The 26,326-nt window shown below is 45.7% G+C and overlaps 1 long non-coding RNA gene across 1 annotated transcript in view; it reads right to left on the bottom strand.

Moving 5' to 3' along the window:
- Positions 1–26,326, bottom strand: part of LOC127687090 (uncharacterized) — a 375,067-nt gene that overhangs the window by 86,536 nt on the left and 262,205 nt on the right. The gene's annotated exons all lie outside the window — the stretch shown is intronic.

The following is a 26,326-nucleotide window of genomic DNA, read 5'->3' as shown; positions in this document are numbered from 1 at the left end:
CCAGTCCATTTGATTCTATTGCTCTATGCTCTTAGTAGTTTTCATTATCATGTATGTATATGATGTGTGTGTGCACGTGTGAGTGCGTGTGCGAGTGTGAGTGTGTGTGTGTGTGTGTGTGTTTAGGTTAGAGGACTTTGTGACATTGCTTCTCTCCTTCCATCCTTACCTTGGTTCTGGGGATTCAACTCATGTTAGTCAGGTTTCCACAGCATTTATTTTTTACTTTTTATTTTTACTTTTTTGTTTACCATCCCCACTTAGTTTTTTAAAGCAGTGAATTTTCCTCAGGATAGCTTTATCAATATCCACAGTTTGCAGTTTATATTTCTTTGATTATGATACTTGTATTAAGTGTTTTAAGGTTTCACTATAACCAATCTGACCCGAAAGCTCTACTCTTTCAAATCCTTGAGGTTTGGTTTATTTGTGGGTCAGAGTTCACTTATTTCAAAGCGGCTGACTTCAGTGCAGAATGGAAATTAGGTCTTAGAACGTAAGGACCCCACACAAGGGCAAAGACACAGGAATCTGCTGACCTGTAAAACATGAGCATGGTCGTGATCTGACATGTGCATTGAAGACAGATGAAATGGAAGAGGAAAACGAGAGGAAGGGAGAGTGAGATAGACCAAGGAGAGTGAGATAGACTCACAGAGAGTGAGCTTTACACACAGGAGAGTGAGATAGACACACAGGAGAGTGAGATAGACCAAGGAGAGTGAGATAGACACATAGGAGAGTGAGATAGACCAAGGAGAGTGAGATAGACACACAGGAGAGTGAGATAGACCAAGGAGAGTGAGATAGACTCACAGAGAGTGATATAGACTCACAGATAGTGAGCTTTACACACAGGAGAGTGAGATAGACACACAGGAGAGTGAGACAGACACACAGGAGAGTGAGATAGACCAAGGAGAGTGAGATAGACACACAGGAGAGTGAGATAGACCAAGGAGAGTGAGATAGACCAAGGAGAGTGAGATAGACCAAGGAGAGTGAGATAGACCAAGGAGAGTGAGATAGACTCACAGAGAGTGATATAGACTCACAGAGAGTGAGCTTTACACACAGGAGAGTGAGATAGACACACAGGAGAGTGAGATAGACCAAGGAGAGTGAGATAGACACACAGGAGAGTGAGAAGCCAGAGGCTTGAAACAGCTTCTTATTAAACAGTTTCTGGAACTCTAAACATAGAAGTGAATGTGGGGTAAGATGAGTAGGAACCGCTTATCACGATCAGACTGAATGTACGAAATGTTACTCACTGCTGTCTGCTTTTTCTGATGCCGATTATCTCTGGGCTTAATCCACAAGGGACAGAAATGTTGTTCAGTTTTGTTTCTGCCTCTGGGAATTTACAAAGATCTCCTCATTTACTGTTTTGTTCTCAGTTACTTTTATAGATGCTATATGTACTCAGATTTTCCTTCCTTCCTTCCTTCCTTCCTTCCTTCCTTCCTTCCTTCCTTCCTTCCTTCCTTCCTTCCTTTCTATTTTATTTTTCATTTTTATTTTTTTTTGTTTTTCAAGACAGGGTTTCTCTGTGTAGCCTTAGCTGTACTGGAACTCACTGTGTAGACCAGGCTGGCCTCAAACTCAGAAATCCCCCTGCCTCTGCCTCCCAAGTGCTGGGATTAAAGGTGTGCACCACCACTGCCCGGCTTCAGATTTTTCTATTACCACTGCTTTTGACCAGTTCTAAGAGTATTTTAATGCAATACTGTTTGGCCCATGAAGTCCTAAGCGTGTCGCATTCAACATAAGAATTAGAAATTCATTCTCGTTTGTGGGGTGCACGGTGGGATCACAGACTCTAAAGGCTAGAGGAGACTTGTAGTCGTTTATCTCATTCTTGCAGAAGCTTGATGTCTCTAATATTTCCCCCACACAGCCCACTCAGGTTTCTGAGTGCCCTCAACCCACCAGGAAGCCCAGTCCATCCACAGACTTCTCAGACAGCCCAGGAATTCACTCTCGTGTTGACCCGGACCTGGACTTCCGCCCTCTCACTTCTTCTGGGTCTGGATTCCATCCTCCCCTGACAACATCCTTTCCTGTTCTTCAGATCCATCTTTAGAGACACAGAGCCAGAGTCCCTCCTTCTAGATTCCCTTTTCCAGCAGCTTCAGTCACACCAAACATCACAAGCTTTAACCGGGAAACAGGGACTTTAAGTCCCTTGTTGAAAGTCCTCGTTTTAAAAGGGATCCTCGGAAAAGCTAGGTTACACTTTCGTTGCCTTAGTTTCCTTCATCTTACAGTGATTCTGCTGGGGTGTGGAGAGACAGACAGGCAGAGGGAGGGGGAGAAGGAGAGAGAGGAAGAAGGAGGAGGAGAAGGAGGAAGAAGAGAAGAGGAGGAGGAGGAGAATCTGTGTTTAGGTTAGAGAACTTTGTGGAGAGGCAACTTTTAGTGGGTGGAGCAGTTTCAAGGGATCCCCTGTATCCTTGACATTCACAAATGCTCTAGAGCCTCCTGACATAGGCTGTCTGTGATAGGTGTCACCTTTCTGGTGCCACATGCCACCTCCTACCTTTCCCCTGAAATGGTTCCAGCCACGAAGGGAGAAGGGCCCCTGGCCAGAACCTAGGCGGATGCAGCTGTGAGAAAGTGCATCAAGATCCCTCCTGCCCTTCAGCTTCAGAAGGAAATGATAGGTTCATCCCTGGATCTGGAGCCTTTACAGACCTGGACCAGCTGTCCCAGCAAAGGGCGGCTCTCTTTCATAAGACTTTACAGAGATGGTCTGGTAGTTCCCAGTGTCTAGCTCAGCGGTTCTCAACCTGCAGGTCACAACTCCTTTAAGATCATTGGAAATATCAGATATTTGCATTATGATTCACGACAGTAGCAAAATTAGCTATGAAGCAACAATGAAAGCAATTTTATGGATGGGGTCACCACAACACGGGGACCTGTATCAAAGGGTCGCAGCACTGGGAAGGTTGAGAACCACTGCTCTAGCTCCCCACAGTGTCAGCTGATAGGAAACAGGGGTGCCACCCCAAAAACTGTACTTTTTTTTCATGTAACCCAGGTTAGCTGTGTAGCCAAGGCTAGCCTTGAACTCTTAATCCTTGCGTCCGACTCTAGAACGCTGGGCAAATAGAGATGTACCATCATGTACCGTCATGCTGGACAATCATCTTGTAGACGAATAAATAGATCCTAGTGAGTCCAGTGATGTGTCCAAATACAGAAATGGTTAATGATATCACCAGAGTCTAGCAAGGAGCCTGGCTCAGTTAACACATGTAGCACAAATGATCCAAGGAAGAGAAGCCCATAGCTTACTACAATCTGCCACTCCTCTTGCTTCTGCTCACTGATACACACTCATCCCTCTTTAGAAAACCCACTTACTCCATGGCAAACACGAATAAGGGCAATGTGTGAGAAGAAAAAAGAAATAGCAATCTGTAAAGACCACTCAGCAGTTAAGAGCACCGGCTGCTTTTGTAGAGGACCTGGGTTCGATTCCCAGCACCAACATGACAACTGACAACTATGTGTAACTCTAGTTTCAGGGCATCTAGTACCTTTTCTGGCCTCCACAGGCACCAGTCATGCATGTGGTCCATAGACCCCACCTCTCTGCTCATCAAACACATTCCAGCATTACATGTTCTGCATCGAGTCAGATTTATATCCAAGAGCTGTTACAATTATCCAGCTGACGTACTGCTTTGATTTATGAACATAAATTAAACAATGAAGTGGTAATATTTGGCTTGTTTTCTTTTTATTAGATCCTTGACATTTTCATAGAATCTTGCAAAACTCTGAACTCCCACACCGGGCAAAGCCACAGTTGCACTTGCTGGTCATTTGTACTATCCGTTCCAAACAGTCAGGGGCAGCAACAGGGTTACCAGGAAACTCTTCCATACATTACACTTCCCCAGACATTCAAGCGTCCCTGTTTCCCATGGCCCATTTGGTCATCTTGGTTAAATAAACAGTCTTAATGAATGGCCTCTGTTTGACGTTTACAGAACAGAGGAACAGTATTCCAAACAGTAAGAGCAGACCCCAGCAAGCTGGGGTGGCTTTGATCCCATCTTCAACGTGTCAGCAGCAGGTTCTCACAGCCAATGACCACACAGATACTGACCTTAGGAAATGGTGAGTGGGAGCACAGAGCGTTTTAGAGTTTGCTGTTTTTTACGTGTATTTTTGCAGTTAGGGGAGAGAATAATATCACTGTTCAGATGTTGTCATCCGTCTCATCCACCACCAGAGAACGTGAGTCACTGGAGCAAGCATCAGCTTCACAGAGCAGCATACTCTGTTCCCTGAGGTGAGTCCTCACATGTGGGTCATCTGTCCTGTAGAGCTAGAGGACAGAAGCATATACCAGGAAGACCACACCTCAAGCCCCTGTTCCATCACAGCATCACAGCACCACAGCATCACAGCATCACAGCATCACAGCACCACAGTATCATCACAGCATCACAGCATCTTCACAGCACTACAGCATCACAGTACCACAGTATCACCACAGCATCACCATAGCATTATCACAGCACCACAGCACCACAGCATCATCACAGTACTATAGCATCACAGCATCACAGTACAGCATCACCACAGCATCACAGTATCTTCACAGCATCATCACAGCACCGCAGCATCACAGCATCACAGCACCACAGTATCATCACAGCATCACAGCATCTTCACAGCACTACAGCATCACAGTACCACAGCATCACCACAGCATCACCACAGCATCACCACAGCATCATCACAGCACCACAGCACCACAGCATCATCACAGTACTATAGCATCACAGCATCACAGTATCTTCACAGCATCATCACAGTACCACAGCATCACAGTATCATCACAGCACCACAGCATCATCACAACGCTACAGCATCACAGTACCACGGCATCATCACAGCATAACAGCATCATCACACCATCATAGCATCACAGCATCACAGCATCATCACAGCATCACAGCATCACAGCATCACAACATCATCACAGCATCACAGTATCATCACAGCATCACAGTATCTTCACAGCATCACAGCATCTACACAGCATCACATTGCCTGTGCCCACAGCTGCTACCAGAAAACTTTTGATGCAGAAGAGCCTGAGGTTTGGGGTTCAGACATTTCTTGACTCTGCCACTTCTCAACTGTGAAATGTGAGAAAATTTGCTGAATCTCCCCCCCATTTCTCCCCATATCGCTAAAGAGGGGAGAGTCCACTTACTTCAAAGGGTTGGTATAGGTTTTAGGAGGACTTTTTTTTTTTATAAAGAACCAGTTCTACAGTAAACAAACTCTTCCTTTTCCATTCTATGTAGCACATTCCTTTGAATACCCCCAATGACGCCTAGCCAAGAAATTGTGGACCTAGATTAGGGGTGAAATGGGGGAGGGGTGGATTCCAATTCTCACTTGGCCATTCACTGTCTGTGTGACTTTGGGATACTTACATTCTCTAAGCCTCTTCATCTAAGATAGGGAAATGCTGCCTGTCTCTAAGGCACACTAAGTGTTAAAAAAACACAGAAGAGTCTTAATCAGTCTCTCTCTCTCTCTCTCTCTCTCTCTCTCTCTCACACACACACACACACACACACACACACACACACACACACCATCCTTATCATCCCCTGGCCATTGTGATCTTTGGACAATAGGTGCTGAATCGATTCTAACTGAAACTCAGATGGTCCACAGGTATCCCAAGAAAGAGATGGGGACTCTTTCATTAGAGGCAGAGGCTCCTCCTTTCAGGACATTCCCAGGGGACATTCATGTCTTCAAAATCCACTTTCCTAGTTAAAGAAAAAGCCTCAGTGGACCCAGCCTGGATCGTTCCCAATGAGCTGCTTTCTGTGTGATTCACTCTCGTTCCTCGTCTTCATGTTCCTGAGAGGCATCTGTGAGGTGATGTTGTGCCAACTCTGTTTCTCAGGGAGAAAATGATTCTGAAGGAAGAACAATTTCTCTTTCCCATTTGTAACTCTTTTTCTCTGACCAAGTTCCACATTGGAAAGGTAGCCCATGCGCAGGATGGCAGAGGCAATGGCCAGCCGAGGGTTTGAAGGGGCACTACCTGCTTGGGCTCTGTGGCCTGACAGGCATAGTGAGAGCCCACAGGAAGGCAGCGTGGTCTGTGTGACCTCTGCGTGGGGCAGTGGGGGCAGTGGTACCCACGCCAGCTCAGAGAGCTCATTAGGAGCACACTTAGGGCCTGCCGCTTAACAGCATTCCCAAGCAATATTTTTCCACATAAAGGTTTTGAGAAGTGGTGCTCAGGTTCATACAGTGAGGAGTTTGAGGGCCGCCATTTTTACCTTTGCTCCACTATTCATTTGCTGCATAACTTTAGAAAATGGGCTTATCACTTCTAAACCTCCGTGTCCTCTCTGAATAGAGAGGGCAACCAAACCACTCCCCCAAGCGGGTTTCGAGGATTTGGAGCATGTATGTAGGAGTGTTTTGTAATATGTTAGCTGCTACATGAGGATAAGATATTTTTTCTTTCTTTCCACAGCATGTGTTTTTTTCCAAGTAGCTTGTGTCTTGAGGTCTACCTTTTGACCTAAGAGCAGGAGGAGTCACCCACCTCAGTCCATATTCATATTGAATGACGAAGGCATCCCCCTTTCTAGTACAGACAGTCTTCATGTCTCCCTAGGTCTCACAGGGACAACACCCAGGGAGTTTCCCTATGTCAGTAAGCTAAGCCATCCATAAAACCCCTGGGGTACTGCCAGATGAACCTTGGCCTGTCAAGAGGAATTCTTTGAGCAAAGAATACACTTGGGAACACGTAATATATTCTTCCCATTGACACATATATATATTATTATGTTATTATTACTATTATTATTATTATTTATTCTATATATTTTATCATGTATCATCTTACTAAAGGATTCTTCTTACAGCAGAAAGGATGTATATTCTGCTCTTTGAAAGTTAGAGCTCATCTCTGCTCTCAGAGTCTAGACTGTATCGAGTTTCAGGGTATGGGGGTGGAAAGAAAAGATGGATTTTGAGTATAATTAGATCAGAGAGGACAGATCTCTCCATGTGAGAAAAAAAATGCCAGGAGCGGATGGAGGGACAGTGGAAGATGACACGGCAGAGAGCCCCACTTCTCAAGCAGTCAGGGACAACCTGACTCTAGGAAAGAGCCAGGCTGTAGTTCCTCACCTCAAGTCACAGCGTTCTTGGTTTGCATTCTTCCAGATGTTGGTACAATGTCTTAGAGCAGAAACTGCCAGGCTTTAGTGTGAGGCAGCCACCCAGAGAGCATCTCAGATATACAGATGTGTACTGGCTCGGAATCTACGTTGGCATCTCTCAGAATCTCTGCATTTACACAGTTCTGGCGCAAGTGAGGGAAACTTTACTACTCAGTAAAGTCACAAGTTCTATGTGGTCACATAGCAAAGGCATAGAAGCATTTAGATTTGAACTCACATCTCTTCTCCATAGTTTTCTACAGTGCCACAGCTCAGCAAGTTCCCTGACACACAATTCTCCTGACCCCAAATCTTTTTACTTTTTTTTATCATATTAAAAGGGTAAATGGATGGATGGATGGATGGATGGATGGATGGATGGATGGATGGATGAGATTGGTGGGTGGATGGTGGGCGTGAGGATGCATGGGCAAAGAGATGAATGGACAGTTGGGTGGGTAGATGATGGATGGATGGATGGATGGATGGATGGATGGATGGATGGATGGGTGAGTTATGGCTGAATGGATATGTGGATAGGTGGATGGATGGATGAATGGAGAGGTGGATGGATGGATGGATGGGTGGGTGGGTGGATGGGTGGATGAATGGATGCCCCATATACGGGGTTAAAGGTTACATAAGAGGCTGTGAATCTGAAACTGTCTCACTTACCACTGCTATGGATCCTGGGGAGGGGCTGGGCTTCGGTTGATCCTGGGATTCTCTACTTCCTGTCTGCAAAACTGTGTAGTCTTGCTGCCATGCAGCTACCTGCCACCCAGCCTTCCCCAAGGTGGTGAACTCTGTCCTCCCTTAAGTTACTTCTTGTCAACAGTTTGGTCTCTGCAACAAGAAGAAGTGGTTACTAATACAGAGTCACTAAGTTACTAATATAGAGGCCAAAGGTTCAGGCTTGACTACTAATATAAGATGCATAGTTTCTATTTCATGCCTGTAATTCCAGCACTGAGGGGGTGAGAGTGGGGCACAAGACCAGCTTTACCTACACGGCAAGTTTCAGTCCAGCCTGCGCCACATAAAGCCCTGATTTATTTTACCTTTATTTTTTTAAAAAGTGGTGTGTGGAGGCCATGAAATAGCCCCAGTGGTTAAAGGCTCCTGTGGCCAAGCCAAAGGACCTGAGTTCAGTCCCAAGGGCCGACACAGTAGAAGGAAGATCAACTCCTACAAGTTGTCCTCTGACCTTTACATGCATGTTGTGGCATGCATTTGTGCACAAACACATGTGCATGAATGCACACATACACACACACACAAATGTAAATGTAAAAACTAATGTTAACGGGTTAGATAGGCTGAAGGAATTGCAGGGATCCATTTCCCTCTGAAACTATTCTCAGGCTGTTCCATGGATTCTACCCCTTGGCCTTCAAACAGTGTTTGTGTTCTAGCTTCTGATAAAAGAAGCTTGTGAGCCCATTTATTCTTGCTCTGTTGTTTCAGAAGTACTTCACACAAGTAACTTGCTGTATATGCTAGAAAGGAAACAATAAAACGCACGGTTAAGAGTGTGGTTAATGCCCGTTGCTCGGAGGCAAGCTCTCTGGAGGTCACATTTCCCATAATTCATTGCCTTAGACCATTTTCCATGGCCTTCAGAGGAGCTCTGTGGCAGGATGCTTACCTTGTCCTTTCCCCACACTGCCTTGTAGAATTAGAGATTAGGTAGGAAGTGAAGAGGGAGAACTGAGGTGCTGGGGGGACCCTACCCAGTGACCCTCCAAAGTGAGGATGGGCCAGCCTCCCCCTGCTCCTGCCCTGTGATAGTCCTCTTCTCAGTGAAACCCGAGTTTTCCAGACACAGCCCAGCTGTAGCTTCGACAACTCTGAATGATCTAGAGCTAGCAGATCCTGCTGTGCTGCTACTTTTCTCATTCTTAAGGTAAATGTACATTATCTAGATCCTATCCTGTTTTGAAGAGACTGGAGAGATTGAGTTTTCTGAAGTTCTTTCAGCAAATCCAATTAAACTCAATTTCCTTCAAGTCACATAGACCCAAAATCAGGGCAGGATTACCCTCTATATTTTCAACAGGTGACTGTTGTTTGACCCTTGACCCTTGTATGTTATTCAGTGTTCCCCAGAGAAATATAACTAACAGGAAAGAGAAAGAGAGAGAGGGAGAGAGAGAGAGAGAGACAGAGACAGAGAGACAGAGAGACAGAGAGACAGAGACAGAGACAGAGACAGAGAGACAGAGAGGCAGACAGATGATAGATAGATAGATAGATAGATAGATAGATAGATAGATAGATAGATAGACAAACAGATAATAGATAATAGATGATAGACAGATGATAGGTAGGTAGATAGATAGATAGATAGATAGATAGATAGATAGATAGATAGATAGATGATAAGTATGTGGGTAGGTATGTACATACATACACACATTACAGACTTGTAAGGAGTTGGCATATAAACATATTGTGACACTGCCCAGCTGCCATGATGCACAGGAATTCCATGTACTCGTGGGAAGGTCACCTTTGGTTCTGTTCACACCATCAATTGGCTGGAATCTGGTGTAGGGCAATTGACTTCACTCAGCTTACAGAGTCTCAACTGAAAGCACCTCCACAGAATAATGTTTGACCAGTTGTCTGAGCACCTCATTCCAACCAAGGTAATAGACAAATTAGCCGACTCCCTGGAGAAATCTGAGGAGGCTCATGCTCCCGCCTGCCCTCTGTATACCCTGGTGAGTTGCCAGCCCTACACCTCAAGAGCCTGTATGTCATATAGTTGGTCTGAATCCAGAAAGCCATCAAGATTCTGGGAAGTATTGTTAAAATAGGGCTTTCTACTGCCAAGCACAGGACCTGGCATGTAACCCTCACATGGCTCCTGTTCTGGGAGCTTCAAGCTGAGGGAGATGGGGCCTGGGGTGTCTTTAAAACACATTCTGGCTGCTCTGCTATGGGGCTGTTCTGATCCTTGGGTTGCAACTTGATAGCTTCTACCTTCAAGACATTCCTTTGTGATGACCTGGTCTCTTAGCCTGTAATACCCAAAGCTTTGAACAGAAGAGGTAGAGTCCATTGGGAAGGAGTCCTAAATAAACATGCAATAGTCTTTTACTTTGAGAAAGAAATCACAGGGGCTGGAACGATGGCTGAGGAAGGACATGGTGCTCTTGCAGGGGACCAGGGTTTGGTTCCCAGTGCACACAGGTGGCTCACAGCCTGCAGCTCTAGCTCTGAGGGATAGGACACATTTTTCTAGCCTCCATGGGCACCAGACATACACAGGGTACACCTACAGTGGGAAACACTTATGTATTTATAATAAATGATAGACTTTTTTTAAGAAGAAAAAGGAAGCCACATATGACAGTGCATGCTTGTGATCCCAACACTCAAGAGAAAGAGGCAAGAGGATCAGAATTTCAAAGCCAGACTTGGTTACATATTAAGTTCCAGATCGGCCTGGGCTACATAAGACCTTGCTTCAAAAGGAAGAAAGCAAAAGAAGGAAGGAAGGAAGGAGGAAGGAAGGAGGAAGGAAGGAGGAAGGAAGGAAGGAAGGAAGGAAGGAAGGAAGGAAGGAAGGAAGAAGGAAGGAAGAAGAAAGGAAGAAGGAAGGAAGAAGGAAGGAGGGAGGGAGGGAGGGAGGAAAGAAGGAAGGAAGGAAAGAAGGAAAGAAGGAAGGAAGGAAGGGAGGGAGGTAGGGAGGGAGGGAGGGAAGGAAGGAAATATTTAAAGGATGATTACGAAGGAAGTTTGCGTGTGTGAGTTGGGGTCGGGAGAGTGCACTGACCACGCTTGCGCTTGCGTGAGATGTAGGTGGAGCCCAGAAGTTAACCTCAGGTGTGATGACTCAGGAGGCTTTTGCCTCGGTTTGTTTGTAGACCTCTCAGTGATCTGGAGTTCACCAAGACTTTTAGGATAGTTGGCTGGCTACTGAATTCCAGGGATATCCCTAGACCCATCTCCTCCCCAGGCCTAGGATTACAAGCATGTGAGACCACCATATCCAGCCTTTTTATATATCTTCTGGGGTTCAGCCTCAGGTGCTCATGTTCATATGACAAACACTTCACTGACTAAGCCATCGTGCCAGAACAACCTGAACTTTAAAAGCAGGCGCCCAGAAGGTTTTCTGACAGTGGCCAGTCCCACCCACCCTTTCTAACCTCCACCCAAACCTACTTAGAGACAACTATTCCGGCAACATTCTCAGATCCATATTTGGACATCAGAAGAGGCGTGCCCACTGGTGGATCTCCCAAGCATCCAAAGACATTGAGAAAGTTTCAAACCAGCAAAGCTAGGACAATGGACGTGATGTCAGGTCCTCAAAAAACTAGGCTCTGCAAATTTACCAGGAAGCCATTTTGCACAAGTAATTGTTACCATGCCACCATGCAAACTATGACCAATCAGATGGCTACTGTCAACTTGGGGGTCACGTGTGATTCTTTCCTTTCTGTGTTGAAGTTTTGAGCATGTCTGTGTGGGATAGTGTGGAGCGGTTGGTGGAGTGAAGGAGGTGAATTAAGTGCCGGGCTCCCAAGCTGAATGAGAAGCATCCGAGCAAACAACCAAGCCAGGGCCTCAGTGGAGCCTGTGCTGCAGTGCTGAACTCGCCCGCTTTGACAACGCTGACTTTAAGGCGACCTTCAGCGGTACTTCTTAGCAATGTACACCGGGCAATCGCTGGTAAATCTTTATTAATTTTAATTGGCGGCACCCATTTATAAGAACCATTAAAAAGGATAAATTGAGCCCATCCGGCGTAATGTCTTTTGTTAATTAGTTTGTCAGCACTGTTTTAATATCCCCTAATGACTTCATATTTCAGACCTGACATTAAAGGAGACACTGCGAGAGAGGAAATGGTCTTATCACAGTGTACTGGACCGTTTTTCTTTTTTGAACAAAAAGTGTCCTTCCAAATGCTGACCAAGGTTAGATGTCATTTAATTTTCAAAGGTAGATGTGTGGAGACTTCGGAGACCCCTAATTCTGTGCCTGGGTCCCATCACTCCATCCTCCTTAGACTTGCCGTGTCCTCTCAAATACCCCAGGCACCCCGAGATGCTCATTCATTTCTTCTCCACTTCTTCCTTCATTTGTTCAACAGACATTTATTGAGCTTTTGTATCAGAGAGATATGTTGGGCTGGAGTCAAACAAAACACAGATGCTTTCTAGGGAAAAAAAGACTAGAAGTTTCTCTACTTCTCTTAAGAAGGTTTTTTCCTACTAATTCAAAGTTAACAGTGGGTGGCAGGGGCGTGGGATGCTGAGGGACATGAAACAAACAGCACAGAAGGAGGGAAAGGCAGACAGGGTGCCCTTGACTCCTGGGCCATTTTGCTGGAAAAAATCAGATGAAAATCCAAAGTGACCTCAAAGTGGTCCATCTCCTGTGCAAGGAGCAGGAGACAGACGGAGGCTGTGCAGAGAAAACCGTGTTTAGACCTCAGGCTCCACTGCTTTGCCAATTTGCCCTGCATAGACCTCCAAAAGAAAGAAATTAAGCTTTACTTAAATGTAATAAAAATTTCACAGGTCTGCCTGTCCTAGGGCCACTGAAATGACAGGTCAGTAGTAATTGGGAATCCCAAAGAGGGAGGAATGTACTGGGCGCTGGGCTGGGCGAGCTTCCTGGCTGCTCATATGCTGGTGCCAGGCAGTTGTATTTGCTTGGTTACGTAAATGTACAAGCAATATTACCTAATTCTAGCTGAATTGCCCTCACAAAAAGGACAATTAGAAATTGCAGCTTAACCACAAGTTGACGTGAAAAACGAGAGCCAGGAGTTCCTCCCACGCCTGCTACAAGCTCTTTGTCATCGATATGATGAGATAAAAATAATGTTGATCTAATCACATCTGACAAGCAATTGGCAACAGAAAAATATGAAAAATTATCTGGGAGACAATTTGAAATGTGGATTTACATCTGCTATTACTCACGGTAAACTTTGCCCAAGGCATATTCTGTGCCTTGAGATCGTAACTAATGAGCATTTATACTTTGTAGATAGACGGATAGACACCAGCACAGGTGCATACATGTCCCCAGAAATTCTTTATGACAGGGCATGCATGCGTGCACAATCATACGTCTGGAGGTCTCCCCTCAGAAATAAGATTAAGTACCTAATAAGTACTTAATTCTCCAGCTTGGTAAAACAGAATTGTACCTACTTCGTAGGGTTGTGCACATGGGAGATACACAGCAGGTGCAGTGTCCGTCACAGAGCTTGGCACTGGATAGGGTACATCATAGAAGTCATCATCACTAGTACCGACACCATTATTATCACAGCCATCACCTCCATTACTGTCACCAGCACTGTCTTTCCACCATCATGACTACCATCTTCACAGCCATCACCTCCATCCATCACTGTCACCAGTACCATCTTCCCACCACCATCATCTCCACAGCCATCACAGTCATCACAGCCATCACTGCCACCAGCATCGTCTTCCCACCATCACCACCATTATCATCAGTACCGTCCCTGCGACCACCATCTTCCCACCGTTACAATCATTGTTATCACTATCATCTTCAACACCATCAGTACCACCATCTTCATGAATCATCCTCACCAACATCTTCACCGTACACCCTCAAACAACAGTACCTGATCCAGTTCAGCATGGTATGCATGGAGTGTTGACTCACTGAAGATTGCACGCGCTCTCGCGCGCGCGCGCGCGCGCGCGCGCGCACACACACACACACACACACACACATACACACACACACACACAAGGAAAAGAGATGTAAGATCTTGAAGCTCTCTGGGTGTGGTGCCTCAGAACATTCTCATCCCTCTTTCTTATGAATGCAGAGAGCAGAGCTCCATTGACTCCCACAGATAATTGTGTATCTATGTGAAAAAAAAAGCCTGGGAGGGGTGGAACACAGGAAGAATTTCAGATGTAGGCTAGACAGCCATTGCTTCATGGGTAGACAGACACAACGCACCAAACTGCCCAGAAAGTAAAAGTGAAATCCTCATTTATTTTGTGTGACATTTACCCACTTCTCTGTCTAAAACAGCACCTGGAGCTTGTATCTCTTCAGTTTTCGTGTGCTTTTCTAAGATACGTCACTCCCTGTCAAACAGTAATTGTTCTTCCTGGAGCGCATCAAATTCCAGCTAACATCTCCAGGGAGATTTACTTTTGAAAATAAGATAAAAGAAAACAAACTAGGGGTGGTGGTGCACACCCTTAATCCCAGTACTTGGGAGGCAGAGTTCAAGGCTAGCCTGGTCTACAGAGCAAGTTCTAGGACAGCCAGGGCTACACACAGAGAAACTCTGTTTCAAAGAAAGAGACAGAGAGAAAGAGAGAGGAAAGACTAGAGGAAGGGAGGACTAGGAAGAGAGAAAACGGGAAAGGGAAAGGAAAGAAGGAAGAAGGGAAGAAAAAAATCTCTGGAGCTCCGTGTCCAGTGCTTCCTTAGTACACTTAAGACCCTGGGTAGCAACAGCAAATCCAAGAGAGGCTGTGGGTAGCCAGCCAAGTAGAGGGGAAAAGGGGCTGAGACTAGAGACAGGAGATGGGGGAGCCCCAGAGTCTCTCAGTGCTGCTTACGCCCCACTCCACTGAAACTGCACTTGGTAGGAGAGGGGGTTCTTCACCTCTGAGCATCCTTCTGAATACCCTGTTTCTCTACATGTCTCCCAGCATAAGAACATCATGTGTAAAGCAAACATACGCTCGCACACACAGAAACAGACAGACCCAGAGACACAAACACAGTTCTGAATTTTAAAAGCAAGAAGATAAGGGCCCAAACTAAATTGAACAAAATTGAAAGGCAATGAAGTTTCATGGATTTTTTTTTAAATCCTTGGCATAAAGAGGTCATCATTTAGATTTGCCAATGGCACACAGTAATAATTTGTTATGCATGGTGTTTAATTTTTTAAGATGTTGTGTGTGCGCATGTGTGTTTATAGCTTGCATGTATGGTACATACACATGTGGAAGTCAAAGACAACTTGCAGGATTGACTCCCTCCACCACACGAGTCTAGGACGGGAGCCAAGTCGGCATATCTGGCCGCAAGCGCTTCTGTCCACTGAGGATTTCACCCGCACTGCTAGACCCTTTCCTTAGGATTCCATTAGGATTCCCTTTAATGTCAGAACCTAGATGTGGATGACAGCTACCATAGCTTCCATCCAGTGTCGTGCTAGAAGTCTTAGCAATTCAGTAAATTAAATATACATTTAATATATATTTGTATATGGATTTTAAAAACCTGCATTATATATAATACATAATATATAAATATAAGTATATATTTATATTATATCATATCATTTATATTAATAATATATAATAACTATACAACATTACGTAATATATATTTTAATTTAATTAACATAATTAATTATAATCATATTATAATTTATAATGTACACACATGATTATAATATATAATTATATCAAATTATATATTATATAATTATATATTATGTTTAATAATTTAATATGTTTAATAAAATAATATGTTTAATAATTTAAATATTAGATATAGAGAGTGGAAATGCTTGGATCTGGATTGATTTTATCGCTATCAAAAGAATGACAAGGTGCCAACCAAGGTGCTAGCTAGCTTGGTTGGCAAGTGGACTTGGGAACAAAAGGCTGAGATGCCGATGGCTTGAAAATGGTGAAAAGCAGAGAACTCATTGCATGACCTGGAGTCACACCACAGGGATCAGAGGAAGCAGAGTGAAGCACTGTGAGTGTTTGCAAACATGACAACACATAATGTAATGTTCACAGCGAGGCTGGTCTCAGACCATCTCGTGTCATCCTTATAAATAAAGTGTTCCATTATGATTCACTCCCAATGTGGGAATAAATGGGACCAAAATATTGTAATAAGAGTAGCACAAGCCGGGCGGTGGTGGCGCACGCCTGTGATCCCAGCACTTGGGAGGCAGAGGCAGGAGGATTTCTGAGTTCAAGGTCAGCCTGGTCTACAGAGTGAGTTCCAGGACAGCCAGGGCTACACAGAAAAACCCTGTCTCGAAAAAAAAACAAGAGAGAGAGAGAGAGAGAGAGAGAGAGAGAGAGAGAGAGAGAGAGAGAGAGAGAGAGAGAGAGAGGCACAGCTAGGATGGACATTTCTGCTCTGAATCATCTTTCCGGAACACAACTTCCTGGGTGAGGAAATGGAATCATGAGAAAGCAGACACCAAGACAGCCAGTTCCCTGTGCTCTCCTCTGCAGAGCACCCGTGCCCAGCAGGGTGAAAGGACCACACCCCTTACACAGGTGGCTCCTCCTATCCTGGTGTAGTAGTGACAGGGGTGGGGGAGAGGGACCTGGTAGAGAAGGGGACCGGTATAAGAACTCGGCCAATCTAGGCAATAGAGATATGTTCCTTTAAGAAAGGGTGCTCCAGAGGTTGTCTCTCCCACACACCAGGTCGTTGCTTCATCTGACCTAGCCTTCAGTTCTGCTTACAGCCTGCCTCAGGACTAAGGTACCTAAAAACCACCAGGCAACAGGAATGCTCCCAGAAACCAGCCTCCTTTTTACTATATACTCTAAGAAAGTGTTCCAGCTAGCCTCTGTCCTTGCAGCCTGAAGTCTAAAGGCAGAGACAGGATCTAGCAGTAAACAATTCGAACCCAAGGAGCACACTGAGGACCTGGCAAAACTGCAGGCAGGATTTTGGAGCAATTTACCATAGATGTGAGAGTTTCTCTGCGGCCACCATCCTCCACCTCTTCACATGATCAGCTGAATCAGAAATATATTCTCTTTTCTTGGTGTTAGTAAGACAATTAAGAGTTGGAACTGTGACACAGCTAAGCCCCTTTCAATTAAGGAAGGTGAGGTGAAGAAGAAAGGGGGCAGGGGTTCTTAAAATTCAGCCCAAGAGGTTGTGCAAAAGAGCAGTACATACAGTCACCACCAGATGGCAGGCTTCCTGCTTTATTCCCCAACCTGATCAATTTAATTAATAGAGAAATGATTCTCAACCACCATTTCAGCCTTCTAAAGGATTCACTCACTTTCTCTTCTTTCTTTCCAGATCATATAAATTCTTTGCCTTTACCAAGTCTCAAACACGTTTAAACCTTTAGTGGGTTGTTCTCATTCTGTTGTTGTTGTTGTTGTGGTGGTGGTGGTGGGGGGGGGTGGTTGTTTAGGGGATGTGCAAACTACCTGTCCTCTTTGTTCCCAGAATAACAACTCTGAGACTTAATTATTTATAAATAAATATCTGAGGCATAAGCTTTGGCTCATCTCTTACATAAACCTGCGTATTTCGTCTATGTCTGCTACAGGGTTGGTCATCACTTCTCGGTTTTGCCTGTCCGACTTCCTCAGAGTTGGTTGAATCGCCTACTCTCCACTCTTTCCCAGAATTCCTCTCTCTCTGTTTGCCGGATGTCCCACCTTCTAATCCTGCCTCAGCTCATTGGGCATCAGCTTTTTATTGATGGGTGTTTCCACACAGTGCACAAGAGATTGTCTCTATAGAGGTGGGAGTGTTTTTTCCAGACAGGGTTTCTCTGCATAGCCCTGGCTGTCCTGGAACTCACTCTGTAGACCAGGCTGGCCTCGAACTCAGAGATCTGCCTATTTCTGCCTCCCGAGTTGCTAGAACAAAAGGTGTATGCCACTACCACCTGGCCTAGCTTTTGTTTTCGTTTTGCCAAACCCCATCTTTAACGAAGACAGTGCCCAAAGTCTGCGAGGCCTGTGTCATTTATGGGTTCTTTCTGGACAGTTCCATTTTTCAACGTTTCTAGAAAGAAAGAAAGAAAGAAAGAAAGAAAGAAAGAAAGAAAGAAAGAAAGAAAGAAAGAAAGAAAGAAAGAGAAAGGAAGGAAGGAAGGAAGGAAGGAAGGAAGGAAGGAAGGAAGGAAGGAAGGAAGGAAGAAAGAAAGAAAGAAAGAAAGAAGCTACCCCCAAACTTTGCCCAATAGAGAGAGTCTGAGTGGGTTTGAGTGTGTTCTGTTTCTGAAAACAGTGCAGTGTTAGGATGACTGTGCCTCTGCCAGGGCACAAACAGTGGGGACAGGGGAGTCTCATAGACAGAGCGGGCTGTACACCCACTGCTGTCTTGGGGGTTTGTGTGAGGTTAGTTAGTCCTTGGCTAGAGAACATCTTGAACTCTGGGGTTCCTTGCTGAGCTTCTGATCAACGTCCACCTCCCCTACAGACATATAATTTAAAATTTAAAAATATATTTTTTTAAAGCACCAAGTTGGTTGACATAAATTACAGGCTTTGAAACAGCTGGAAGTCTTTGGCTGAGAGCCTGCTCCCAGGGCCTTCCTAGCTGTCTTACTCATCCAAGGATCTATAAGATAAATAAGCATTGTGGGAGGATGGGCCTGAACGCACACCATCATCTAAATCTCTAAGGGAAAAATACTCAGAAAATACGTAGCCGAGGGCTTGGGAGGTGACACAGTGGGTAAAGGGCTTGATGCTTAATTAAGCCTGAGGCCCCAAGATCTGACCTAACACACATGCCTCACACACATGCCTACAACCCAGGACCTAGGGGAGAGGGCCAAGAGGGTGGCTGGGGCTCTAGCTAATCTGTGAACTCCATGTTCAGTGAGAGACCCTGTCTCAAAGACTGTGGTGGAGAGCAAAAACAGAAGATAACAGATATCAAACTCTGACCTACATACATGTGCACGAGCAAATACACACACACACACACACACACACACACACAAATGCGCATGCGCCCACAGGATACTCTTTCTTTTACAGCATATTATCTATCTATACAGGAACATATTATTTCCATACACTTAAAACAATATATAAGAGATTCATATGAAAATCTATATATAAAAGAGGTTTTCAAGAATGAAAAACAATATCAATATTGGTATGAGTCTCTCTTGTGAACAATACAGTTATTGTTTGTCTTAGGGTTTTACTGCTGTGAACAGACACCGTGACCAAGGCAAGTCTTATAAGGACCACATTTAATTGGGGCTTGCTTACAGGTTCAGAGGTGCAGTCTATTATCTTCAAGGTGGGCAGTATGGCAGCATCCAGGCAGGCATGGTGTAGCCAGAGCTGAGAGTTCTACATCTTCATCTGAAGGCTGCTAGCAGAATACTGACTTCCAGTCATCTAGGACTAGAGTAGTATATAGCCCACACCCACAGTGACACACCTACTCCACCAAGGCCACACCTTCCAACAGTGCCTCTCGCTGGGCTAGGCATATACACACCATCACATTGTTCATAAAAATGTGTAAATTATGGAGTTTTATACTAACATGTATATAATTTGTACTTTTATATTATTTCAAAGCATCGTAATGAGACTTTGAATCTTCACTTGCAATTTCTAGTATAATAAGACAAGTATCAAAATGCAAGCTCTTAATAACTATTCTAGCCTCTAAAGAGGTCTTAAACCAAAAAAAAAAAAAAAAAAAAGAACTATCTTAAGGAGTTTAATCAATCACTTGCTAAACTCTTATTATTTATTATTCGTTCTTCAAGTAAAATGATATGTTTGTGGATATTAATTCAGAATTATCTACTATGGCTAAGTAAAGAGGCACTGTCTTGGTATCTAACATCAGGGAAAGAGTCAATTATAAGTGCCCTCTGGGTGTGGGGCTCAATCAGTGAAGAGCTTGGTGCACCAGCATGAGTGATCACAGCCCACAGCAAAGGTTGGGTGTAGCAGCGCATGCCCATAACCCCAGCACTGGGAGGGAAGAGATGGGGGTGCTGGGGCCTCACTGGCCAGCCAGTGTAGCTAACTGGTGAGCTCCAGATTCACTGAGAGAAAGTGCCTCAAAAAATAAGGTAATGATCAACAGAGGAAGATCTGCTGTTGACCTCTGGTCTCCCCATGCACACATATGCATGCACATATATGCAGGCATGCACATGTACCCACAAAATAAATATGCATTGTCTGCTAGCCTACTGGAATTAGATATATTAGTGTTATACTGCCTCAGGAAAAAGTAAGGTAAAGCACAATTGAGAAAAACACCTGACATTGACCTATGACCTCCATAAGCATGTGAACATGCTCTCCTGCATGCACATGTATGCACACACATGCACACGACTGTACAGCAAAATGTTAAATGAAAAGTCCCAAATCCACACCACCAGTGGATTGTGAAACATGCAATGTATGCCAATGCTTAATATGTAAAAATGAAAGCAGCGGGAAGCTGCTGCATCTGTCAGGGGCGGAGACCCGGATGGTTTCTTCTTATTGAACTGGTGACCATTTGCTATTTATCTATGTGTTCTTTAAAGCAATGTTTTTAAGCCTGAGTTCCCTGGGTCTCTTGCAGTAAGGAAAGGAGCTCATTGTCCTTTTCCCTTTCATGAGCCAAGGGCCTCTCCTGCCTTTGAAAAGCTGACTTCCTCTAGCAGACCTCGACAAAAGTGGCTGTCTCCAGGGCCTCTGGGAACAGCCTCTGACAAATGGCAGCTCTGGACCACAGCACGCAGCTGTCCTGGCGGCAGGCACAGTCACAGTCACTGAGGAGAACCAGTTCTACCGAGAAAGTGCCCAGCCTTCAGTCTGTCCAGCCCCAGACAAGGGAGTCTTTGGAATGGGCAAAACTAGGTCTCCAGCCAGCATCCCCCTCACCTGCTCTGACCCTGGCACAGCCGGTTCGTGCTTGCTGCAGGGCTGTGCTCACGAACTTCACACTGCTTTGGAGGATGGGAAGGGGAAACACTGCAGAAGGATGGTTTCTGCTTCCAAACATTGTCTCTTCCGTCTGTTCACTAGGTCCTGTGAACATTTCCCCAAAAGACACGAGGCTAATTCCACCTCTTAACTCCAGCAGTGGTTTGTTATGTTAGGGACGCCTGGGATGGGCATCAGGGGTGAATGTGCTCAGTCACAAGGGTCTGGTTTTAGTCAGTCTATGGCAATTAGGAAGATGGGGGCCTGGTGTTATATAGAGGGGTGAGAGGCACAATGGAAGAGGAGCAGTCGAGTCTCATTTGTAGTGTGGCTGTCTCTCTGCTGCGTGTGAGTGGCCCACTCCCTTACAATCTCCCCACCTGACTTTGAAGAACAACATGTCTAATAAAAGGCTATCCAGACACTAGTCACTTCTGTAACGGGATGGGGGTGGGTACTGAAAGCGGGGCCCCTGGAAGATTCCAGGGAGGGGCACCCCAGAGGCTAGCCAGAATGGGATGGCACAGACGTGGCCTCCTCGACACTTGACCGTTGTGTGTACGTGTGTGCACATGTCTGTGCACAGGCCGGGGGTTGATGTTAGAGGTCTTCCCCATCTCTTTCCACCTTGCTTTGAAATTTTTAAATTTGATTTTAATAGATTTTATGTGTGCAGACACTTTGCCTGCACCACGTTCATCCCTGGTGCCCACAGATGCCAAAAGAGAGTGTCCGATCCCCTGTTAGCGGAATTACATGTGATTGTGAGCCGTAATGCAGGTGCTGGGAACCGAACCCACGTCCTCTGGAAGAGTACTCTTAGCCACTGACGCATCTCTCTAGCCCCTCCATTTTACTCTTTGAGACACAGACTCGCACTGAACCTAACGCTCACCAACTGACTAGGCTGGTTGTCTAGCGCAAGCTCATCCTCCTGTCTCTGCCTCCCTGGCACTAAGGTCACAGAAGCAGGCACACATGTGGCTTATATATGGTGCTAGGGATTCATACCAAGGTCCTCTTTCTTGCAGGGCAAAGGCTCTACCCCTTTGCCGACCACACCACAGCCCCAGTCCCATCATTTAACCTTCTGACAGCTAAAACTTGGCTTCTCAAATTCAGAAATCTCCTATCCTAATCTCTCCCTTCCTTTCCCCAGAGGCAGGTGAATGCGGGTGTGGCTGAATGACAGACACTCCCAATCCCTTTATACCCATCTCCCTCCGGACACATACATTAAATACATACATTAAATATAAGGCTTTGTTCCAGTCTTATAGAAAACTGCTCTCCCCACCTCCCCATTCCCTGCCAGAGGATTCCTGCCAATACTTGGGGTTCCTTAAAGATGTCTTTTGAAAAGGGGGGGTAGAAGATAGTAACTAGCTGTAGATACAATGAAAAGTTATAATTTTCCTTGGCAGCCAAATTGCCTCCTTCCTGAGCCATCTTTGATAAAGTCACGCCTCCCAGCTTTGTCCTCTTTAACTCTCCCAGCCTGATGCAGGGATATTTTTCCATTCACATGACGTGGGGTTCAGGCGGAAGAAAAGACGAGCTGTTCCCCGTTAGCAAATCTTTCCACCCCTTGATAGAATCTGCAGACCGTTTGTGCGGCTGGCAGTGACTGAGGCAGCTGCGGTGGGGGCTACAAGCTTCTGCAAGCGTGGACACTTTTTCCATCTGGAATCCCGAGGCCGTTGGTGGCGGGGCCAATTGGAACCAGGGTCTGTTTTGGGAGACAAAGCTTCCCTTGAAAAGGTCTGTGCCAATAAGAATACGAGGTTTGGCGGTACCACGGCCAAGAGATAGTAGACGGAGATTGGCTGGGAAATGCCACGGGCACGTGGCCCTGACTTTGGAGAACTGAGGTCCGATTGTGACTCCTCAAAGGGCTTCCTTGATATGATGAAAAAGGAGACTTTAGAACTTCACATTCAAGCGGGGACACTGGAAAAACAGTTCACAGCCAACCAATCTCCATCTCCCTTGCCGTCATCTTTCAGCTGAGAGCGAACCTGCAGCCACAGCACGGGAGCGATGCTGGGGACTCAGGTTACCGCAGAAAAATTTGTAAACGCTGAGTGTCCCTGTCGACACAACAAATGAACATCCTCTCCGATGCACTGAGCCAAATTCCAAGGTCTAATTAGGGACAGCGAACAATGATTTAATATAGATCCGTGTTTGCTTACAACTCCTGGCATCCAATTAGGGGAGCAGATTTCCAGAGCACTGGAGATGAAAGCCATCTGTCACAGCCTTCTTCCCTAAGTCCACCCTTCCAGGAAAGCCCTCTGTGTCACCTAATAGAGCCAAGGAGAAACACCTCTCCGGCCTGGTCTCAAAGCCAGCCAGTCTTCTAACCCGAAATCAACGAACAAACGCAGGTCCCCCACCAGCTCTGCACCAAATCTGATTTTTAGTTTTCTCTCCTATAAAATGAGTCTATTGGATGTGGCCTGGTGTCTTTTGAACTTGTTAACACAGTGAAAATTTTCCCCAAGAGGAAAACTTTACAAGAGGACTCAATTTCTAAATATATCTATGTCACCAGGAAGAAATGTAGTGAGTGGTCCCATCAATAGGACGGCTGGAGGGAAAGAGCTTAGCTCTCTGCATCTTAAAGTCCCAAGCAGATTATCAGCCCCTGTGTGCCGAATCACTGCCTGTGAGGATTAAGTTCTCCGTAAATGTGGTGTACAGAGGAGACTCCTGTTTCCCTTGAAACCTGCAGCACTGAAGCACACCCTTCAGGCTATCCAGCTGTGATGCTAAGAGCACTCTAGGGGCTTTGTTGTCTTTGAGCTGGTTTACACATCAGTAACTGGAGAGAACTCAGCTTCCTGTCAGTTCTGTCCTGTGGAGGTTCGCTTGACTCCTTTTCCATCTGGCAAGAGAACAGATCACTTTTTAACCATCGGCCACAACTTAACACTGGTTCAACTTATGATTTTAATTTTACTTTAGATAGGGTAGCCCAGGCTACCAAACTCTATCCCAGGTAGCCACAAACTCACTATGTAGCCAAGGATGACCTCAAACTTCTGATCCTCCTACCTCTCAAGTGCTAGAATTACAGTTGCACACCACCACGCCTGGCATATGGGGTGCTCAGGGGTGAAGCCCCCAGATCTGTGCATGCTTGTTGGGACCCAAACTCAGGCCAAGTATTCTACTACACAAGATACACTCCCAGCTTCGAAACTTCGGAATATTTTATTTTACCAATGGTGTGACAGCAACACCAGCTCACTAGAAACCTTCATATTTTGAATTGTTGCTTTTCCTTTAGGCTTGCATTATGCAGTAAGGCGATTTCCCATGATGCTAGGCGGCAGCAGTGAGCTGCAGCCTTGAGGTCAGATGCGAGGCTGCCACGTGGAGAATGCAGCTTACACAGCAGTATGCTGTGCTGCCCATCCGATTTGGAGAGTGTGTATCCTGCTTAGCTTTTATTTTCAATTTAACACAACCCAGAGTCAGCTGATGTCACAGTTACTTTTCTATTGCCGCAAAGAGATACCATGACCAGGGCAACCTGATAGAAGAAAGGGTTTACTGGGCTTACAGTTCCAGTGAGTAAGTTCATGGGGGAGCATGGCAGCAAGCAGGTAGTCATGGCAACAGAGAAATAGCTGCTGGCTTACACTCTTACTTGCACGTAGGAGACAGAAAGAAAGAGAAAGAGAGCGATAGAGCACATTCAACAGAAAGTACTAACTTTGAAACCTCAAAGCCCACCTTCCCAGCAAGGCCACACTTCTAGTCCTTCCCAAACAATTCCACCAGCTGGGGACCAAGCCTTCAAACACATGATTCTGGGGGAGGAGAGCGGTGTTCTCATCAAACCACATAGCTGGGATGCTGGGACCTGAACTGAAGAACTGTCTCCATCAGATTGGCCTGTGGGCACGTGTATGGGACGTGTTCTTAAATGCTAATTGATGTAGAAGTGCCCATCCCACTCTGGGCAGTAGGTCCTATGCCTGGGTAGGTGGGCCTGGGCTGTATAAACAGTTAACCTAGCATGTGCCAGCAAGTCAACCAGCAAGTAGCCTTCCTTCATGGTGTTTGCTCCTGCTCCCCTGCCTTGAGTTCCAGCCCCAACCTTCTCCCATAATGGACTGTGACCTGGAAGTGTAAGCTGAAATAAACCCTCTCGTCCTCTACGCTCTTTTGATCATAGCGTTTGGAACAAGGTAGACCATTGTGGTACATGGCTTTGCATCCAGTCATCCAAGGAGAAGGAGGAGAAGAAGAAGAAGAAGAAGGTCTGAGGTTCCAGGAGCTGAGGGTTGAAATAGAGAAAGCTACTGACTAATAGGGCAAATATTCTGGCCTCTTCTCTTTCCTGCCATTATGGGAAAACCCAGGCAGACCAAGGGTACTAAGGAGAATTGATATCGGCAGTGGTTTCAGCCTCTGGGGACCAGGACAGGAGACATCACTGTCTTCAAGACAGACAAGGGTAGCTTCAGGTAAGAATCAAACCCTTCCCAAGTGACTTTTTTCTGTTGTCTTCAGGAAACCAACCCTGTGATTCCAGAAGATGCTTGCCCTGGAAGATAAGAACTGGTTCACCCCAGGAAGCTGACATGCCATCTCTTCAATTGGAAGTATCCAAAAGCAGTTTACACCAGCATTCTCTGAAGCCCTCAGCTGGAAATCCTCCCTCAGCTGCCTAGCCAGTCCTGATCCTCATCTGCCCTCTCCATGCTGAAAGCCAATTGCAGCTGCATGCCACAGACTCTGTCTTTTCTCTCCTGCCCTGGGAAGCAGCCGAGACTCCAAGGCCCCGGGGACTCTTCCTTGTTGCAGCCAAAGAAAGCCCAGCCTGGGTTCCCCAACAGTCTTCTCTGGTGACTGAGGCAACTTCTGACAGAGAGGAACACATTGGGATGCAAGGGTGTGTTGAGCCTGAACTACCCTGGGGACTTCCTCCCCACTCAAGTTCAGTGGAGGAACGTGGCATTATTAGTCTTTCTATTTTCCCTATGCAGATGCAAAATCCAGAGGGCCAGGGCTGGAAAGGGTCCCGGAAATGATCTCATCTGTCCTTCCTCAAAGGATTAGGTCATTGGAGGGAGGTCAGCCAGTGGCTGGGATTGGAGCTCGGCTGAGCCAGGGGTCCTGCTTTCCTCCTTCTCCCGCCCACTCATTTATTCCCCAAGAGTCCTTTGCAGAACACCGGGCACGGTGCCACATGACAAGTGCTGGGAGTGAGGTCACTTCTTTGTGTTACATTCCCTGGTTTTTGCTTTCTGTACCTTTTAAGCACATGTTGGGCTCCGTCTTCTGTCCTCTAGCCTGCAAGAGCTCCTACCTTCCAAGCCCTGAGGTCCACGTACATGTGAAGATTGGCGAAGCAGGAGAGAGAAACCAAACCATCTAGGAAAGATTAATAATGTAGTCCAATAAATC

The sequence above is a fragment of the Apodemus sylvaticus genome, chromosome 6 (genome assembly GCF_947179515.1).
Source record: "Apodemus sylvaticus chromosome 6, mApoSyl1.1, whole genome shotgun sequence".
Taxonomy (NCBI): domain Eukaryota; kingdom Metazoa; phylum Chordata; class Mammalia; order Rodentia; family Muridae; genus Apodemus; species Apodemus sylvaticus.
Note: the sequence above shows the minus strand (reverse complement) of the source record. Positions and strands in the feature narration are given on the sequence as shown.